Genomic DNA, 20000 nt, shown 5'->3' on the forward strand with positions numbered 1-20000 from the left:
TTATAAGACACGTTTTTAAAGACCCCAGTGAAAATCAGACATTTTTTATTTTTGTTTCATTTGCCTCTTCTGATTCTAAATTCAACATCATTATTCCTTCTTGTCAGGGTATGTTGTGCAGTAGCGCTTTCCAGGCTTGTAATTACACATCAGTGAAGCGAATTCCTCCAAAAACTGTTGGTGTTGAATGTTAATATCTCAGAGCAGACATGTGGGCGACAGACTCTAAAACATATTCCAGGAACACCAGCTTACGTCATGCGTGAGAGTCGAATCAATGAACACAAAGCTATTTTTTCACCACACTGAAATGTGCCATTGGATAGGTCTTCCATAATAACTATATTTGGATTATTTGGCATATATTTTACTATAACCAATTGTATTTGGAATTGGTTATGATTGTTTAAGTCTGTGGGAGATGTGATCAAAACTTAAAGAAACAGATCACTCATTTTTTTGTTGATTTGTTCTTTAGTTATGCCTCTTTAGCTCAAATCATATGACTTTCAGAGTTAAAAAGTATATACAGGCAATAACACATGAATACCAATGGCTTCCAATTGCTCCCGGTGATACAATGTAGTCTTATAAAGAGAAACTGCCAGTCCTTACATGAAAATTATTATTATATACCTGTACAAGATAACTTACAGTTTTATTATTCCAGAGCCTTAGAAAATGGTTTTCTAAGACCTCAGTGTTCTTTTTAAGTATGTGTTGTTTATATTGGTGTTAAAAAAAAAACCCTGATGTTAGTCTAGGGAAAGGTGGAGTTTGACAATTATATGCAATTAAAATAATTTATACAAATAGTTAATAGGAGCAAAAGACAATCAAAGTAGATACCAAAATATGTGACTTTATTTACAATACCCAAAAGTGAAAAAATCAATGAATTAATCAAAAATAAAGTAAGAAAAAAATATACTTTTTACAATACATACAACATTGAGACAAATACAAAGACGGGAAAAAAAACAGGTGAGCTGGAATAAAAAACCCTAACTAAATCTAACATCCCAGAAGCATCTAACTAACTAACTATGTGAAAACAAAATAATTAACACGCGAAGAGTCTTCTGAGTCCGAACTATCTACTCTATCAAAAAAAGTACAAGGGGTGGCGCTCGCCCCTAACCTAATGTACCATACAGAAGAGTAGTCCTAGGTGTAGCAAAATGTATGTCACGTGAGCTTCTTACCTATCTTACCTCATAAACAATGTAAACTGAGAAAATGGAATGAGATAACTGACGGATAACGCGCACACAGAAACAGGCAACAACAAAATACACAGTCAAACAGGGTTTCTCTAAACGCAACGCATCACACAAACACAGAAACAAGCGGAAAAAGAAGAGAAAGAGAAGGGGCTGGTGAGTGGTCTGGCATGCGCTTTTATGACAGGTGGTCTTTGCTTATTGGATGTGACATACTAGTGACGTAACCGGGGAGGAAATGATTGACAGCGGAATTGACCAATGAACGGAACCTGAGAATAATGTAAGCAGATAAGGAAGAACAGAACGAAAGAGAGAGAGAGAGAGAGAGAGAGAGAGAGAGAGAAAACATAAACAGAGCACAAATACATAACACTCCCACCCATTAGAACAAACATATATTTTATATTTTTTTATTTTTTTATTTTTATTTGTGAAATAAAAAAATTAAAAAAAACTCGCAAAACAAACCATGCGCTTTATTTACGACCAACTACGCACACCTGGAAAGAGCATTGGCCACTATATTTTCTGTGCCTTTCTTGTGACAGATTTCCAGGTTGTAATTCTGTACTGTAACAAAATATGTACTGATTTTTATAATACGTACGGGAGAGAAAAACTTCTGTTTAAACGGATTGTGATCGGTATAAACAATGATTGGAAAGAAACTGGAACCAGGGTAAACTGTAATGCCAATAGTAATGCCAGTGCTTCATTTTCAATAGTGAAGTAATTAATTTGGTGTCTGTTGAATTTCCTGGAAAAACAACAGAATGGGTGCTCAATGCCATCGCGGTCCTCCTGGATAAGTCACGCGCCAGCACCTAAAGCACTTGCATCTACTTCCAGTATAAAAGGAGTGGCAAAATCTGGGGGCGCGAGGACAGAAGCGCAGCAGAGCAAAGGTTTTATCTTTTGTTTTTTATTTATTTTTTTATTTTTACATATTTTTGTTGTAAATGTCTCTAGTTGTTAAATTCATATTTAAAAGTCATGAGGAATCAAATTGTGTAGCCTTAATTTCTTCCACAAGGCTATGCCCCACACTGAAAGGTGTCATTGGATAGGTCTTCATTTTAAGCCTATAATCACTATATTTGGACTATTCAGCGAAATTGTTTATAATATGCCATGATTGGTAGTCATAATCACACCTTAAAGAAATAGATCAACCTTAAGCTTAGATTTGCTTATAGATTTTTTTTTTCTTAGCTCATTTTTTATTTCTAACCATATGACTTTCAGAGTTGATTTGGCCCTTAGATTGATTTTGAAATAAAACTTGACTAAAGTTTGTATACCTGAAATTCCAAGGACCTTATATTCCAAAGGTTGAAGTGAAATTGAAAAATCTCAAACAAGCTGTCAATTCTAATCTCATAAATCTCATTGCTTATTGCTAGGAAGCCACAAACCCAAAAATCATAATACATGCAGTTATCCACTGGACTGGTGCATTATGATGTTGTTGTATTTTATTTACATTAAGCATGAGAAGACATACTGTAGCTGTTTAAAATGAGCAAAAACAGAAACAGTAATAATAGCAATAATAGTATTCATTGGCCAAAGGAGTTGCTGTGTTCCCAATGATTAATTCTGCCAGATGTCTGTGCCATGACTATAATGAGATGCAAATTGAGCTTGTCACAAATAATCAAGTGCATCAGATCATAACTGAAACAAAAATAATAATGCTAATATAAATAACAGCAGAAACACACTTTTTTGTTGTCGTTCCACAAATAACTTTGATGAAATCAACATTTAAACAGTTTACCCGTATGTTTGGTGATAATATGTTAAAATTGCTCCAGCTTTCTTGAATAGTATTAATAATTGATTGATTGGTTGGTTGGTTGGTTGGTTGGTTGGTTGATTGATTGATTGATTGATTGATGCAAGGAATGTGTAAAATTATTGTTTCAATCAATTAATCAAGCAACCAATCAACATGATACTAAACATTAACATTTTACCTGTTTATTTAGTGTGTTATAATATGCTTATATTGCCCCTGCTTTCTTGGATTGATTGATTGATTGATTGATTGATTGATTGATTGATTGATTGATTGATTGATTGATTGATTGATTGATTGATTGATTGATTGAAACAAAAAAAGGTAAAGTTATTTCCTTCAATCAATTAATCAACCAACAAACCAACACGACAAGTTGCGGTATGGTATGATACGATACAATACAATACAATACAATACAATACAATACAATACAATACAATACAATACAATACAATACAATACAATACAATACAATACAATACAATACAACACAATACAATACAATACAATACAATAAAAATGCCCTCAAACTCATTAAAACCTTTTGTGCCATTAAAAGGTTTCATTCATTTTAAAGTGGATTGGATCATCCGGCTTTATTTCAAGTCAAGTTGAGCTTTATTGTCATTCCACTACGTGTGGACATAAAGTGAAAAGAAACTTTGTGGCTAGCAGCACCATGAATGCTACATGAATAAACAAGATCATAAATATAAACAAGGACGGTGTGGTGGCATAGTGGGTAATGCTGTCGCCACATCAAGAAGATCACTGGTTCGAGCCTTGGCTTGGTCAGTTGGCGTTTCTGTGTGGAGTTTGCATGTTCTCACGTGTTGACATGGGTTTCCTTCGCTGCTCCAGTTTCCTCCAAAGTCCAAAGACATACGCAATGGGTGAATTGGGCAAGCTAAATTGTCCGCTGTGTGCGTGCGTGTGTGCGTGCGTGTGTGTGTGTGTGTGTGTGTGTGTGTGTGTGTGTGTGTGTGTGTGTGTGTGTGTGTTTGTGTGTGAATGAGAGTGTATGGGTTATATACTGGGTATACTGGGTATATATTTCCAAGGTGCAGCTGGAAGAGCATCCGCTGCGTAATAACATATGCTGGATAAGTTGGTGGTTCATTTCACTGTGGTGACTCCTGAGTAATTTAAAATTCTACTATGAATACTTAACTATACGGATAACCTGAAACAGACTATACAAGTTCTTCTTAAGACAAATAAATATTGTGCAATATTTTGTGCAAAAGGAGTAGCTGAGTTTAGCAAAAAAGCAAGTCGTGTAACAGGATTGTCTGGTATATTCACAAGTAAACATTGTTTTCCTTATGGAGCCCTTGTAAAATGGAGTTTAAAAAAAAGGTGTTTGATGCATGTAGATTGAAAAGTGTTTCTGCAGATGGTTTGTCAAACCCACTCACCTTTGTGAGGCACAATCAGAAATGCACAGCATTTTTATAGAGATATGGAGTGATTAGAGAGATGAAAGAGTATGTTTACCACAAGTGGCTTAATATGGGTTCCACTGGAACTGGAAGTTAAATGGCAGGTCATATTAGCTGTGTCTCATTTCAGAGGCTACATCCTCTAAAGGATGCATTTAAAGGGAGCTGCGTCATTGTGGCGTGACGAAGGCTGTCTCATTTAAAAAATAAATAAATAATCGAAGACTCCTTCAAATTCAGTTCAATTCATCAAACGCAGCCTCAAAACGTGTCATTTGTTTACCAGGTAATGATGGACACAACCGGTGGATCCTTCGCGGCCTTGAATGTCCCAATATTCATTGCGCGCTGATAACAGCAGGACTTTTTTCAAAATAAAACTCTGGATTAAATGTATGAATTAGGTTTATTTTACTTCGATATCTAAACAAAAATGATGAATCATCTGCTCTGTGTATAATGCAGAGGGTTTCTGACTAATGCGATCATAATCTTATGGACATCATCAAAATTGCTGATCCATGTTGGCAGAATGAAGTGGATAGTTACACAAATAAGGACATTTTGTAATCATTTACTTACTCTTTACGACAGCCTATTTGAGTTTCTTTTTTTTTTCTGTTGGACACAAGAGAAGATATTTTGAAGAAATCCGCCCGCTTTAAAGGTTATCACTCAATTGAATGGGCGTTATCAGTTGTTATCAGCTGATGGATATGGGCCAGTAGGGGCCTTCTGCGCATACTGGTAGGCTCAGAAGTCTGTTATCATACATAGACATGGTTAAACAGCTATACTAATAGAGAAGACTCCAGGTCCAGATCTGTTTTTAAATTACTGTGATGGTTGGGTTTAGGGTTGGGGTAGTGGTAGACGATAATACAATACAATTAATGGGACATTTAATAAATAATATAAATAATTCTCATTAACTTCCGGTTGTATGTGATCTTTAGCTGGTTAACCATGTGGATGGATGATAACAGCTTACTAGTAGGCGCAGAAGGCCCTTACTGGCCCATTTCTATCTACTGATAACCACTGATAACACCCATTCAATTGAGTTATCACATTGAAATCAGCTGAGAAATCTGAAAACCTGCAACTATCAATGTCAATGTTCAATGTATGTTCAATGTATTTGTTTTCTGGTGGTGAAAGTCAATGGCATTAGGATTTCAGCTTTCTTCAAAATATATTTTCTAGTATTGAACAGAATGAAGAAACTAAACTAGGTTTGGAAACATTTGAGGGTGAGTAAATAGTGAGCAAATTGTCATTTTTTGTGTAAACTATCCCTTTAAAGGGGACCTATTATGCAAAAATCACTTTATAATGGGTTTAAACACAGTTGTGTGAATATAACCAGCTTCTCATGATATTGTATTAATTTTATTTTTACGATCACACTTCATAAAAACAGTATGTAGAAGCACTTGCTTGACATTCTCCCTTTGTATATATCATAAGAGGGGGGAAGCCCCACCCATTAGTGACAATCTCTCCCTCATTAGCATAGAACACTAGTCTTGTTTCTGAATATGCCACTATGCTGACACACAGGCATTTGTATCTCCGCCCTCTTTTGAAAAGAGAGCAATCTCATTTGAATATAAAGTGACAGTCACCAAAATGGCACAAGTAAGCCTAAAAGGGACAGTTGATTATAATTTTGAGCTGAAACTTCACATACACACTTTAGGTCCATCAAATACTTATTTTACATCTTGGCTGAACATTTTGAAATATGAATTATCAGATCATATTAATATTAACAGCCAAAAAATAAATAAATACATTTTGAATTCTAGGGAACGTTAGCAGTCATAAATGTTAGAGATGCTCTCTCTCTCTCTCTATCTCTCTCTCTCTCTCTCTCTCTCTTTCTCTCTCTCTCTCTCTCTCACTCTCTCTCTCTCTCTTTCTCTCTCTCTCTCTCTCTCTCTCTCTTTATATATATATATATATATATATATATATATATATATATATATATATATATATATATATACATACAAGTCTATAGTATGTTTTTGTAGCTCATCGGCACCGTTTTGATGTGTTTTGCAGGCTGGAGAGGGGATCCCATTGATCAGCGGAGGGAGAAACTCTTGCCGCTCAGCCGGAGATTCGTGAACAGGTCAAGGAGACTGAATCTAGAGGTTAGTGGCTTTATTCTAGCGGCGTTAGGATGGAGTGGGCTGTCGTTCTCAGTCTTCAGAGGATGCCTCTTCATTTATTTTGGCCCAAGATATCTGGCCATTTGTTTCTACCTCCGACAGTTGCAGGTTCTTTAAATGTAGGTTACAACCGAGCCACCAATACATCTGCTGGACATCTGACGGTTCTGGACTCTCCTATTGCTCTTGTTGTTTTTCAATTGTTTTCTTTACATCCATCGACGTTTTCATCACCGCAGGGGTTTTGGTGTGACCTGCAGGGGTCTTAAAAGCAAATCTTGCCATGTCAGTGTGTATTTTGATAGTATAGATGGTGTGTGTGTGATTCCAGGAGCGTCAGACAAACACTATTGCGCACCTCCTTTTCATGCAAACAAACCCACCGCGATCACTCAGCGTGTGGCTGAACGCTGAATTATTTATCTCGTCCTGCATCGATTTCATGAATTAGCAAAGAATCGCCAGGCCTTGAAGGTAAGGCGTTGGAAGGAAAATGTGAAATTGAGAGCAGTTCAAAAAAGGGACTGGAAATATGTGTGGTTATAAATAAAAATAGATTAATAACATTTACATTTTCATAAAGTGCTCGATTGAATAGAGGTTCATCACTGTGAGATTTTTCATCAGAGTGTTGAATATGAAGCACATTATTGGTCTTGTGCTATTAAAAGAGAGGAACATACTGCAGAATGACATGTGAAATGAAAGCATGCTAAAAGTACAACATGTCCATCAGTCCATTCAGATTAGTCTGACTATGGTTAAATTGCTGTAAAAAAAAGATCATTGTATCTATAACTCACTTAATATCAGGTTCTGAAAAGACATTTTGCAGAAGCTAAATCTATGTTCAGTTGCCAAGAGCTTCTCATTTTCACAACACTGCATAACAGTGCAACTCTAGTTTTGTCGTGTTCAATATTGGACTATTACACCATGTCCTAACTACATGCGATGTGCAGTGGTGGAAAGAAAAAGCACTGAAAAATCATACTTCAGTAAAAGTAAAGTGCTTTGGATAAAAGCGTCTGCTAAATGACTAAATGTAAATGTAAATAACAGCTTACTAGTAGGCGCAGGAGGCCCTTACTGGCCCATTTCTATCAACTGATAACCACTGATAACGCCCATACAATTGAGTGATAACATTCGAATCAGCTGAGAAATCTGAAAACCTGCTACTAATAACTTCAATGTTCAACGTATGTTCAATGTATTTGTTTTCTGGTAGTGGAAGTCAAGGGCTTCAGGATTTCAGCATTCTTCAAAATATATTTTGCCATTACTAGCCTAAAAATGTAGTGCATATAGAGTAAAAGTATCTTTTGTAAATATTACTCAAAGTGTGAGTAAAAAGTAGACCTTTTAAAAGTACTCGAGTTGTGAGTATTACGCTGTAAAAAGCTGATGATTTACATGTAATTTGTGAATGTGTGTAAACGTAACATTCTGTAGTTCATTTTGTTATTGCCCAGCAGGCACACAATGTCATAAGATGTTAAAATTAGATTAGATTTAGGTCGTGACGTCAGGTGAGCAAAATTCAATGTCTAGCCAGCGTCCAAGGACAATGTTATATTGATGTCCAATAACGATGTTGAATGACGTTGATATTTGGTTGATTTTAGGTTGTTAGAAAGTAAACAAAATCCTGCGTCGAGTCAGCATCTTAAACCAACGTCATATTGATGTCAAATATTTATTCTTCAGGTATGGCAACTAAAATCCAACATCTGATAGACGCCATACTGTTAACATCCACACAACGTCAAGCTGTAACAGTATTAGATGTTGATATTTGGTTGCTTTTAGTTTGGGCGTTGTACATTGATATCGTCGGCCTGCGTTCTGACATCAACACGATTTTCATTCACCCTTGTTTTGAGGTGAGAAAACTAAACAAACGAAAAACTTGTATTTCCAAAATTAGTTTATAAATAAGTCAAATAACATAAACACAGGGATGTACGCAAGTGTTGCACATGCTAAATAATGGAAAGGGCTTTAATTCTCATTTGCTTTCTTCTCTCATTCACCTTATTGTGGTAGAAAAGAAAACACACTCACATCAGTTTGTATATAATAATATTAATAATAATGACGTCAGGTGAGCAAAATTCAATGTCTAGGCAGCGTCCAAGGACAAAGTTATATTGATGTCCAATAACGATGTTGAATGACGTTGATATTTGGTTGATTTTAGGTTGTTAGAAAGTAAACAAAATCCTACGTCGTGTCAACATCTTAAACCAGCGTCATATTGACGTCAAATACTGACATTTATTCGTCAGGTATGGCAACTAAAATCCAACATCTGATAGACGCCATACTGTTAACGTCCACACAACGTCAAGCTGTAACAGTATTAGATGTTGATATTTGGTTGCTTTTAGTTTGGGCGTTGTACATTGATGTCGTCGGCCTGCGTTCTGACATCAACACGATTTTTATTCACCCTTGTTTTGAGGTGAGAAAACTAAACAAACGAAAAACTTGTATTTCCAAAATTAGTTTATAAATAAGTCAAATAACATAAACACAGGGATGTACGTAAGTGTTGCACATGCTAAATATTGGAAAGGGCTTTAATTCTCATTTGCTTTCTTCTCTCATTCACCTTATTGTGGTAGAAAAGAAAACACACTCACATCAGTTTGTATATAATAATATTAATAATAATGATGTCAGGTGAGCAAAATTCAATGTCTAGGCAGCGTCCAAGGACAATGTTATATTGATGTCCAATAACGATGTTGAATGACGTTGATATTTGGTTGATTTTAGGTTGTTAGAAAGTAAACAAAATCCTGCGTCGTGTCAACATCTTAAACCAGCGTCATATTGACGTCAAATACTGACATTTATTCTTCAGGTATGGCAACTAAAATCCAACATCTGATAGACGCCATACTGTTAACGTCCACACAACGTCAAGCTGTAACAGTATTAGATGTTGATATTTGGTTGCTTTTAGTTTGGGCGTTGTACATTGATGTCGTCGGCCTGCGTTCTGACATCAACACGATTTTTATTCACCCTTGTTTTGAGGTGAGAAAAATAAACAAACGAAAAACTTGTATTTCCAAAATTTGTTTATAAATAAGTCAAATAACATAAACACAGGGATGTACGTAAGTGTTGCACATGCTAAATAATGGAAAGGGCTTTAATTCTCATTTGCTTTCTTCTCTCATTCACCTTATTGTGGTAGAAAAGAAAACACACTCACATCAGTTTGTATATAATAATATTAATAATAATGACATCAGGTGACCAAAATTCAATGTCTAGGCAGCGTCCAAGGACAATGTTATATTGATGTCCAATAACAATGTTGAATGACGTTGATATTTGGTTGATTTTAGGTTGTTAGAAAGTAAACAAAATCCTGCGTCGAGTCAGCATCTTAAACCAATGTCATATTGACGTCAAATACTGACATTTATTCGTCAGGTATGGCAACTAAAATCCAACATCTGATAGACGCCATACTGTTAACGTCCACACAACGTCAAGCTGTAACAGTATTAGATGTTGATATTTGGTTGCTTTTAGTTTGGGCGTTGTACATTGATGTCGACGGCCTGCGTTCTGACATCAACACGATTTTTATTCACCCTTGTTTTGAGGTGAGAAAACTAAACAAACGAAAAACTTGTATTTCCAAAATTTGTTTATAAATAAGTCAAATAACATAAACACAGGGATGTACGCAAGTGTTGCACATGCTAAATAATGGAAAGGGCTTTAATTCTCATTTGCTTTCTTCTCTCATTCACCTTATTGTGGTAGAAAAGAAAACACACTCACATCAGTTTGTATATAATAATATTAATAATAATGACGTCAGGTGACCAAAATTCAATGTCTAGGCAGCGTCCAAGGACAATGTTATATTGATGTCCAATAATGATGTTGAATGACGTTGATATTTGGTTGATTTTAGGTTGTTAGAAAGTAAACAAAATCCTGCGTCGAGTCAACATCTTAAACCAACATCATATTGATGTCAAATACTGACATTTATTCGTCAGGTATGGCAACTGAAATGCAACATCTGATAGACGCCATACTGGTAACCTCCACAAGCTGAACACAGTATTAGATGTTGATATTTGGTTGCTTTTAGTTTGGGCGTTGTACATTGATGTTGTCGGCCTGCGTTCTGACATCAACACGATTTTCATTTCCAAACAAAATGCAACTTTCCCACATTGTTGGGGTACAACGTCAATCTGATGTCATGTTGACGTCTTGTGCCTGCTGGGTGCTGGGCGACCCCGGATTAATAAAGGGACTAAGCCTACAAGAAAATGAAAAAAATAATATATTATAATATAATATAATATAATATAATATAATATAATATAATATAATATAATATAATATAATATAATATAATATAATATAATATAATATAATATAATATAATATAATATAAATCTACTTGATTTTATTGATTTGTGCTTTAATAAGTTCTTGGGATTCGATTTTATTACTTCTTTCATTCAGCACTTCAAAGTCCATACAGTATCCACAGCTAATTATAGCTTTTCTTTCATCCTTCATTATGTTTATCTTGTACACTTCACTCAGCTAACATGTTAAACAAATCACTGTGCTTAATATCTGTTTCAAACAGCCAAGGAAATTCCAGTAATTGGCCAGTGCTGTGCTTATCCTTGAGAAGTTGAAGACGAACATCTCTTCTGTCACCAGAAAATTGAGACCTTGAAACAGTTCATGTTGTAATGCATTTTAATTTATTCAACAGATTTTGTAAAACGACTTTTTAGTTGAATTAATTTGAGCCATCTCAGAGACTTACATGAGGAGGTCACTGGAAAAAAAAGGGGTTTAGGTTTTTTTATACAAGTTTCTACATCAATGTTTATCAGAAAATCGTTAAATAATTAGAATAAGCTAAAATTATATTTTAATATCAAGAATATTAATAATAAATGTTGTATAATGTTAATGACTCATTAAAGTGCATAGATATACAAATATAAAATACTGAACACGAGTACTTTACAGAAAAAAAAACATATACATTTGTTTTAATTGTACATATCTATTAACTGGACAAAACTTGCTAATAATCTCATCCAACATATGTAACTTTTGTTACATGTTAACATAAATTTAAAAAATAAATAAATAAATAAAATAAAGATTAACTTAATTTAAGTGTGTGTACTGTGTATATTTATGCATACTGTCGAAGTCAGAATTATTAATCCCCCTGATTAATTAGCCTCCCTGTTTATTGTTTCCCCAATTTCTGTTTAACGGAGAGCAGATTTTTTTCAACACATTTCTAAGCATAATAGTTTTAATGACTCATTTCTAATAACTGATTTATTTTATCTTGGTCATGATGACAGTAAATAATATTTTACTAGATATTTTTCATGACACTTCTATACAGCTTAAAGCGACATTTAAAGGCGTAACTAGGTTAATTAGGTGAACTAGGCAGGTTAGGTAATTAGGCAAGTCATTGTATATTGATGGTTTGTTTTGTAGACTATCGAAAACATTTAGCTTAAAGGGGCTAATAATTTTGACCTTAAAATGTTTTTTAAAAAAATTAAAAACTGCTTCTAGCTGAAATAAAACCAATAAGACTTTTTCCAGAAGAAAAAAAAAATATTATAAGACATACTGTGCAAATGTCCTTGCTCTGTTAAAAATCAAGGAACTATTTAAAAAGAAATAATAATTCTAAGGGGGTTTAATAATTCTGACTTCTACTGTATATTTGAGAAAATGTTTTTATTTATTGTTGAAGAAATAACATATATGTGTATATGATACAAATTATATTTAAGTTTAAATATATATGTGACTAAATTGTTTTGTATATTCTTGTTTCTTTTGATGTGTGTTTATGTATAAATTGTCAAAACTAACTTTTATTTTGGATGCAATTAATTGATGAATCCCTACTCCATAAGTTTTTGTAACATTTTGTTGTAGTTGATATTGATACATTATATGATCAATGAAGTACTGCATGAATAAATACTGATACTTAAGTTATTTATCTACACATTTTAACTAAATAATGATCATTTTATGTTCTAAATAATTGTGTGTGTGTATATAAAAATATATAAACAATATATTTAAATTATATATATATATATATATATATTTATTTATTTATATAGAATTTTTTAAATATATATTTTACATTCGATACCAATATTTAAGTCATGCATATATATATATATATATATATATATATATATATATATATATATATATATATATATATATATATATATATATATATATATATATATATATATATATATATATATATATATATATATATATATATATACATATATATATATATACATATACACACACACAACTTAAATATTAGATTTCTAAAGAAATCTAATTTCTAAGATTATTAAATATTAAATAGTTTTCGGCACATTAGATATGGACAAAAATCTCTAATAAAAATAACATGTAATTAAGAAACTAATTTAGATTAAATGCAGTATAAAACCCAACAGTCAACTTTATCAAACAAAATGAGTTCAAACGTTTTTCTAATTTGTTTGAGTTGCCTTTACTTGAGTTGGTTTTACAGTACACAGTTGGTTTCAGTTCTCCTCATGTATTGGATCTTACTGTGCTCAAAATGCTTTGTTTACTCAAATGGATTAAGTTGACAGTACTCATTAGGATTAGGTTTTAAACTTAAATGTCTTTTGCAATCGGTTTCCTCAAACGGTTTGAGTTACCTTAACTTTTTGGGTTTTACATTGTACAATCACATAATACAATCAGATCAATAACTTGAATATGCTATGAACCTGAAGTGTTGAATCATAATAATGTAATTAATTATTATTCAAAATATCAAAATGTAATTACACCACAATATATAATAGTATTTTTATTTAATAATTGCTCAGGTTTTTCATTGTGTTTTTATTTATATTTGATTAGCTTTTTATGATTAAGCTCATTTGATTATTGCTTAATTGATAGAAATTTTGAACATCAGAATTGATCTTGAATTAATATTAATGTTTTGTATCTTTATCCACATTTGCCTCCCAAAACTAGTGCAGATAGTGAGTGGATTATTGGTTGAATTACGATTGTGCTATTGTTCGATCACAGACAGTGAATGTCACCAACTGCTTGAGTCTCAATCACGTACAACAACAGCAGAAACACCAGCCTTTTCTTGCAGAAACATAACAGATTGAGGATTATCGTGTGCTGTCTTTGAACCCCCTTTCAAAGGACATAGCACGATAAAGATGGAAAATGGAAAATGAGACAGGCCAACAGACATCGACTGTTTATGACAGACAAAATAAGTCAGAAAGTTGACTGAAAGCAAAAGTATTCACTCTCGTGTGATTGTTTTTTTTTTTTAAGAAAAAGACTCAATGGCTTTCTAAAGGTCTGCTTCTCTGGATATTTTTGCACAGGCGTGAGTAGAAATCAGTTTTATGGTATCTCAGACTGGCATCTGCAGATGGTGGCATTATTCATTCATTTGCAGATTCCTTCTTTTATTTGTTTATTTATTTATTACCCGTCAAGCAAAGACAAAAGAAAGTCAAGCAGGAGCTGTAGGCCAACTGATTCATAAAGTATGACTGCTTGTGCTTCGGGAATCGTTTCTTATGTAATGGAAGAGAATTAGCTGAGCTACGATCAGAGATGGAAGAGAGTGTTGGAGAAAAATGTAGACAAAGATTTTGGCCAGGTGTGAAGGTTGAACATAACTGGCCTTAATGGCTGTAAAAGGAATTATATGGGATTTTGATGCAACTTCAGATGTAAAAGCAATAGAAAAAAAAAAAAAAATTAAATAATAAAAAAATAATAATAATAATAATAAAATAAAATGTAATAAAGTGAAAAGAAAATATAAAAATATATAATAAATTAAATATAAAATAAATTAAATAAAAAAAATAAATTAAAATTAAATAAAGAATAAATATAGAATAAAAATTTTAATGAAAAATAATATAATAATTAAATTTAAAAAATTAAGAATTTAATTTAAAAATAGTAAAAATAAAATAAATTAAATTTAAAATCAAATTAAATGTAAAATAAAATTATGAAAAATGTAAAATAAATATGAAATGTTTAAAATGAAATTAAATAAAAAATAATAAAATAATTACAATTAGATTAAACAAATACAAATTAAAGTAAATTAAATTAAAAAGTTGTAAAATTAATTTTAATTAAATAAAATCAAAAATAATTCAATATGAAATAATATGAGGACAATATGAAAAAAAAATATGAAGTAAAATTTTATCAAGTCAAATAATGATCAATATGGGATTATGATCCCACTTTACATGTGAAATAAAATAAAATAAATTAAATTAAGTTTAAAAAGTAAATAAATTAAATTTAATTAAAATAATTAAAATGAAAAACATTTAAATAAAAAAATAAAATAAAACAAAATACATTTAATAAAAATAAATTCAATGTGAAATAAAATGATGAAAATATAAAAATAAATATGAAATAAAAATTAAATCAAGTTAAATAAAATGAATTAAATAAAACAATACAATTAAATAAAATTATTTATACATAATAATTATAATAATTAAAAATAAATAAATAAATAAATAAATAAATAAATAAATAAATAAAGTAAGCTGTTAGTTATTTCATAAATATGGCAATAAGAATTATAATGACAAGGGTTAGGACAGTATGTTATTATTACATTCCTTTTTTATTACTATCTTTTCATTTCATTTCTATCTATATAGTTTTATATAACTTCAGTTATCAGGGTGATGGAAATCCACCTTGTGTTATAAGTGTTTTATTTTTGCATGAACCTAAAGGTGTCAGACTTTTGATTCTCACTCAGCTGATAATCAACTGCCATTTTGTCACCTGCAGTCAGGGGAAGGGGCTTACAGACAGGTCAATTGGTTTATCATCATAAAATTGTACATTATGCATCGGCTATATTACTGCTTTGTTATGCAAAGGAAAAGCGAGTTGCATTCACTGTGAGGTGAGTCTAACTTGCCCTTGAGAAGCCGGCGTTTTAACTATCTCTTTTCATTGCGCCGTTTATTTATTCTTTTATTTACCAAAGCTGTGTCAGCTCTTCTGACTTATTAGAGCGCGAGGGGACAGAAGTGAGGTGAGGGATGTCTGCTGCATTTGTGTTCAGCAATTAGACTTACTGTCTCTCTCCTTCAAGCCGGAGATAATTGCTCAAATAAATTCTGTCAGCGACACTAGAAGCTTTTTTCCATCTGACTTTCTCCTCGCTGCACTGCTTGCTCATTGAGTGACTCGTATTCTTTGCTTCTGATTACGTTTTTTACTCCTATATGTTTCTCTGTGTCAGGAATTGGCGAAAGAAATATACAGTGGGGCTGATAATTCAGAATGGTTAATATTTCTGACTTCAACTGTATGTTCAAATACAGCAGACATTTAGCAAAGACACGATGGCTTTCGAAACGTCTGCAACTCTGGACATCATTGCACAGGCGTTGTTCTAAAATTAGGGTTTATTAAGCTGTGGCAGAGTATTGGGAAATGATTATGGGTGCAATGTCATAACCATACTCTACCTGACAAAAGTCTTGTCGCCTATCCAATTTTAGGAACAACAAATAATAACTTGACTTCTAGTTGACCTTTTGGTGTCAGAAGTGGCTTATATGAAAGGCAAATGCCTCTAGATTACACTTATTTGACCAAAATAAAACATGATCATGCCTTGATTTTTAACTATTTAATTAGGACAGTAAGATCTGACTTTTTTTGCTTATGCAGAAGTCTTGTCACTTAACAGAAATAATGTCCAGAATAGAATAAAGTCAGTGCAGTGGAAAAAAAATGCATATTGTGTATGACTCCCATGAGCTTGGAGGACTGCATCCATACATCTCTGCAATGACTCCAATAACTTATTAATAAAGCCCATACTGAATGTTACCCCAATCATGATTTTTCCTTCACCAAACTTATCTGATATCTGTCAGAATCTTGGGTTCACGCGGGTTCCAGTAGGTCTTCTGCAGTAAATGTGATGATTGGGATGCAGTTCAACAGAGGATTCATCAGACCTTTTGACAATTTTCTAAATCTATTCATTGCCTTAAATTGATTTGGAGGAAACCAGTATTTTATTTTACTATTTTAATTTATTTAATTATTTTTTTATATTTAATATAGCGAAGCAGTGGCGCGGTAGGTAGTGCTGTCGCCTCACAGCAATAAGGTCGCTGGTTCGAGCCTCGGCTCAGTTGGCGTTTCTGTGTGGAGTTTGCATGTTCTCCCTGCGATTGCGTGTGTTTGCTCCGGTTTCCCCTACTGTCCAAAGACATGCGGTACAGGTGAATTAGGTAGGCTAAATTGTTGGTAGTATATGAGTGTGTGTGTGGATGTTTCCCAGAGATAGGTTGTGGCTGGAAGGGCATCCGCTGTGTAAAAAATTGCTGGATAAGTTGGCGGTTCATTCTGCTGTGGCGACCCCGCATTAATAAAGGGACTAAGTCAACAAGAAAATGAATGAATATTTAATATATTTTTATGTTATATTTTGTATTCTACATGTAGATTTTTTATTTAATTTTTTTTGATTTTATATATTTATTTTATTTTATGTTTTATATTATATATACAGTTGAAGTCAGAATTATTAGCCCCCCTGTTTATTTTTTCCTCAATTTCTGTTTATAGGAGAGAAGTTTTTTCAGCACATTTCTAAACATAATAGTTTTATGGACTCATTTCTAATAACTGATTTATTTTATCTTTGCCATAATGACAGTAAATAATATTTGACTATATATTTTCCAAGACACTTCTATACAGCTTAAAGTGACATCTAAATGCTTAATTGGGTTAGTTAGGTGAACGAGGCAGGTTAGTGTAATTAGGCAAGTCATTGTATAATGATGGTCTGTAGACTATCGAAAAAAATAGCTTAAAAAGGGCTAATAATTTTTACCTTAATATGGTTTAAAAACATTAAAAAATAAAAACAGCTTTTATTCTAGCTGAAATAAAACAAATAAAGCTTTCTCCAGAAAAACACACACACACACACACACACACACACACACACACACACACATATATATATATATATATATATATATATATATATATATATATATATATATATATATATATATAAAAAAAATATATATATATATATATATATATATATATATATATATATATATATATATATATATATATATATATATATATATATATATATATTGTCAGACATACTGTGAAAGTTACCTTGCTTTGTTAAACATCATTTGGGATATATATATACATATATAAAATATAATAAAATATAATATATAATGTATTTTTTAATGTTTTGTTTTGTTTTGATGAATAATAATTGGCTCAGACTGGAGTTTAGAAAGATTATCATGTATTTCATGTAGAAACTAGGGTGAAATAATTGTAAATGTTTGATACTCGATACAATTTATATATTATAATTTTAGTGTGCTATCACATTTACCATATAAACATTAAATAGTTATTTTAGTAATTTAAATAGTAGTGCAAACTACTACAATAAATAAATAAATAAATAAATAAATAAATAAATAAATAAATAAATAAATAATGAAAAATGTGGCTTAGAGTCAGAGCACTGTGCTCTCATCAAAGAGATGGGTTCAAACCCCACTCACTCTTGGCGACGGTGGGGCAAGGGGTAGCACAATTACCCTAGTGTGAAGTACTGTCACCTCACAGCAAGAAGGTCGCTGGTTCGAGCCTCTGCTGGGTCGGTTGGCATTTCTGTGTGGAATTTGCATGTTCTCTCCCTTGAATGGGTTTCCTCCGGGTGCTCCGGTTTCCCCCACAAGTCCAAAGACATGCGGTATAGGTGAATTGTGTATGCTAAATTAGCCGTAGTGTATGAGTATGAGTGTGTATGGGTGTCTCCCAGTGATGGGTTGCAGCTGGAAGGGCATCGTCTGCATAAACATATGCTGGATAAGTTGATGGTTCATTCCACTGTGGCGACCCCAGATTATTAAAGGGACTAAGCCGAAAAGAAATGAATGAATGAATTAAAAAAATAGTGTGGTGTCAAGTAGCATATTGTACAGTGTCACAGTCATTGTTCTTGACTTCTGAAAGGTGTTCTCCCGCTCCCGCACACCAGTCACTATTAAATCAGTTTTCCACAGGCTACTTCAGTCGTGTTTACGCTGACATGAACAGACAAGTGCTAACAAGACATGTATAGCTTTCTCTAACCTCCCGAACTCTGTGCATTTCTACACATCTGAGTGCAGTCAAGCAGAGATTGACCGCTGGATTTATAACACACAGACACACACACACACACACACACACACACACACACACACACACACACACACACACACACACACACTCAGAGTCACTAGGGTCTCATTTCGGTTATTTACACACTCCTGCATTGGCCGATTCACTCCATATATAATCATGGTGTCCTGATGAAATGTCAAGAGCAGTTTCTGTTCATCTACAGAGAATGGTTCATTGTTTTGTGTTTATTTGTCTTTTGGCTTGTCTTCTGTCAATCAGTTAAACTTAACATTAGAGCCCGAATGCCGTTCAATTTACCGCCTGATCATTCAGAGGGTCTTGTTTATTGCAGTTACAGGCTCACTTTCATACGCAGTATACATTTTAAATTAAATGTGTAATAAATTAAACTATTTTAAATTAAAATGAAATTATTTTATTTTATTTTACACAGAACTATATGAACTTTAGACAGTTATCAAACGTAAATTACATGGCATCTTATTATCGTAACTATGAAATTTAAAAAACAAGAACATGATGTATTACTTTTGACTCTTTATTTATAATTTTGAATGAATCAGCTCTTTTTATTTTTGACAGGATAATTATAGCATGATAGATTAATTATAGTGAAATATGCTTCAACGTTTTGTGGGACAAATATGGGACAAATATGGGCAAACAATTGCATAAGGAACAAATAATACAAAACAAATAACCCTTTTTTATGTATGTATGTATGTATGTATTTATTTATTTATTTATTTATTTATTTATTTATTTATTTATTTATTGTATTTTATTATTATTTGTAAAATTATATTTTGTTTTATCATTTTGTTTTATTTTATTGTGTTTTATTTTGTTGATTTTTTGTTTTGTTTCATTTTATTGTATTGTTTGTTTAATTAAATTTAATTTTGTTGTTTTATTGTTTTGTCTTGTTTTATTGTTTTTATTTATTTTATTTTGTTGTTTTGTTTAACAAACACAAAATATGCACACTTGACAATTAATAAGAAAT

At 32.4% G+C, this 20000-nt stretch overlaps 1 protein-coding gene across 4 annotated transcripts in view; it reads left to right on the forward strand.

Annotated features, from left to right (window-relative positions):
* Window positions 1-20000, forward strand: part of LOC101886358 (cadherin-18) — a 444602-nt gene that overhangs the window by 123029 nt on the left and 301573 nt on the right. For all 4 annotated transcript variants that reach the window (XM_087276878.1, XM_087276881.1, XM_087276879.1 and 1 more), the window contains one exon: window positions 6543-6634. The gene's annotated coding sequence lies outside the window, so the exon portion shown is untranslated. The remainder of the gene's footprint in view (window positions 1-6542; window positions 6635-20000) is intronic.

Source organism: Danio rerio, chromosome 12 (genome assembly GCF_052040795.2).
Source record: "Danio rerio strain M-AB ecotype USA chromosome 12, GRCz13ab, whole genome shotgun sequence".
In the NCBI taxonomy this organism is placed as follows: Eukaryota; Metazoa; Chordata; class Actinopteri; order Cypriniformes; family Danionidae; genus Danio; species Danio rerio.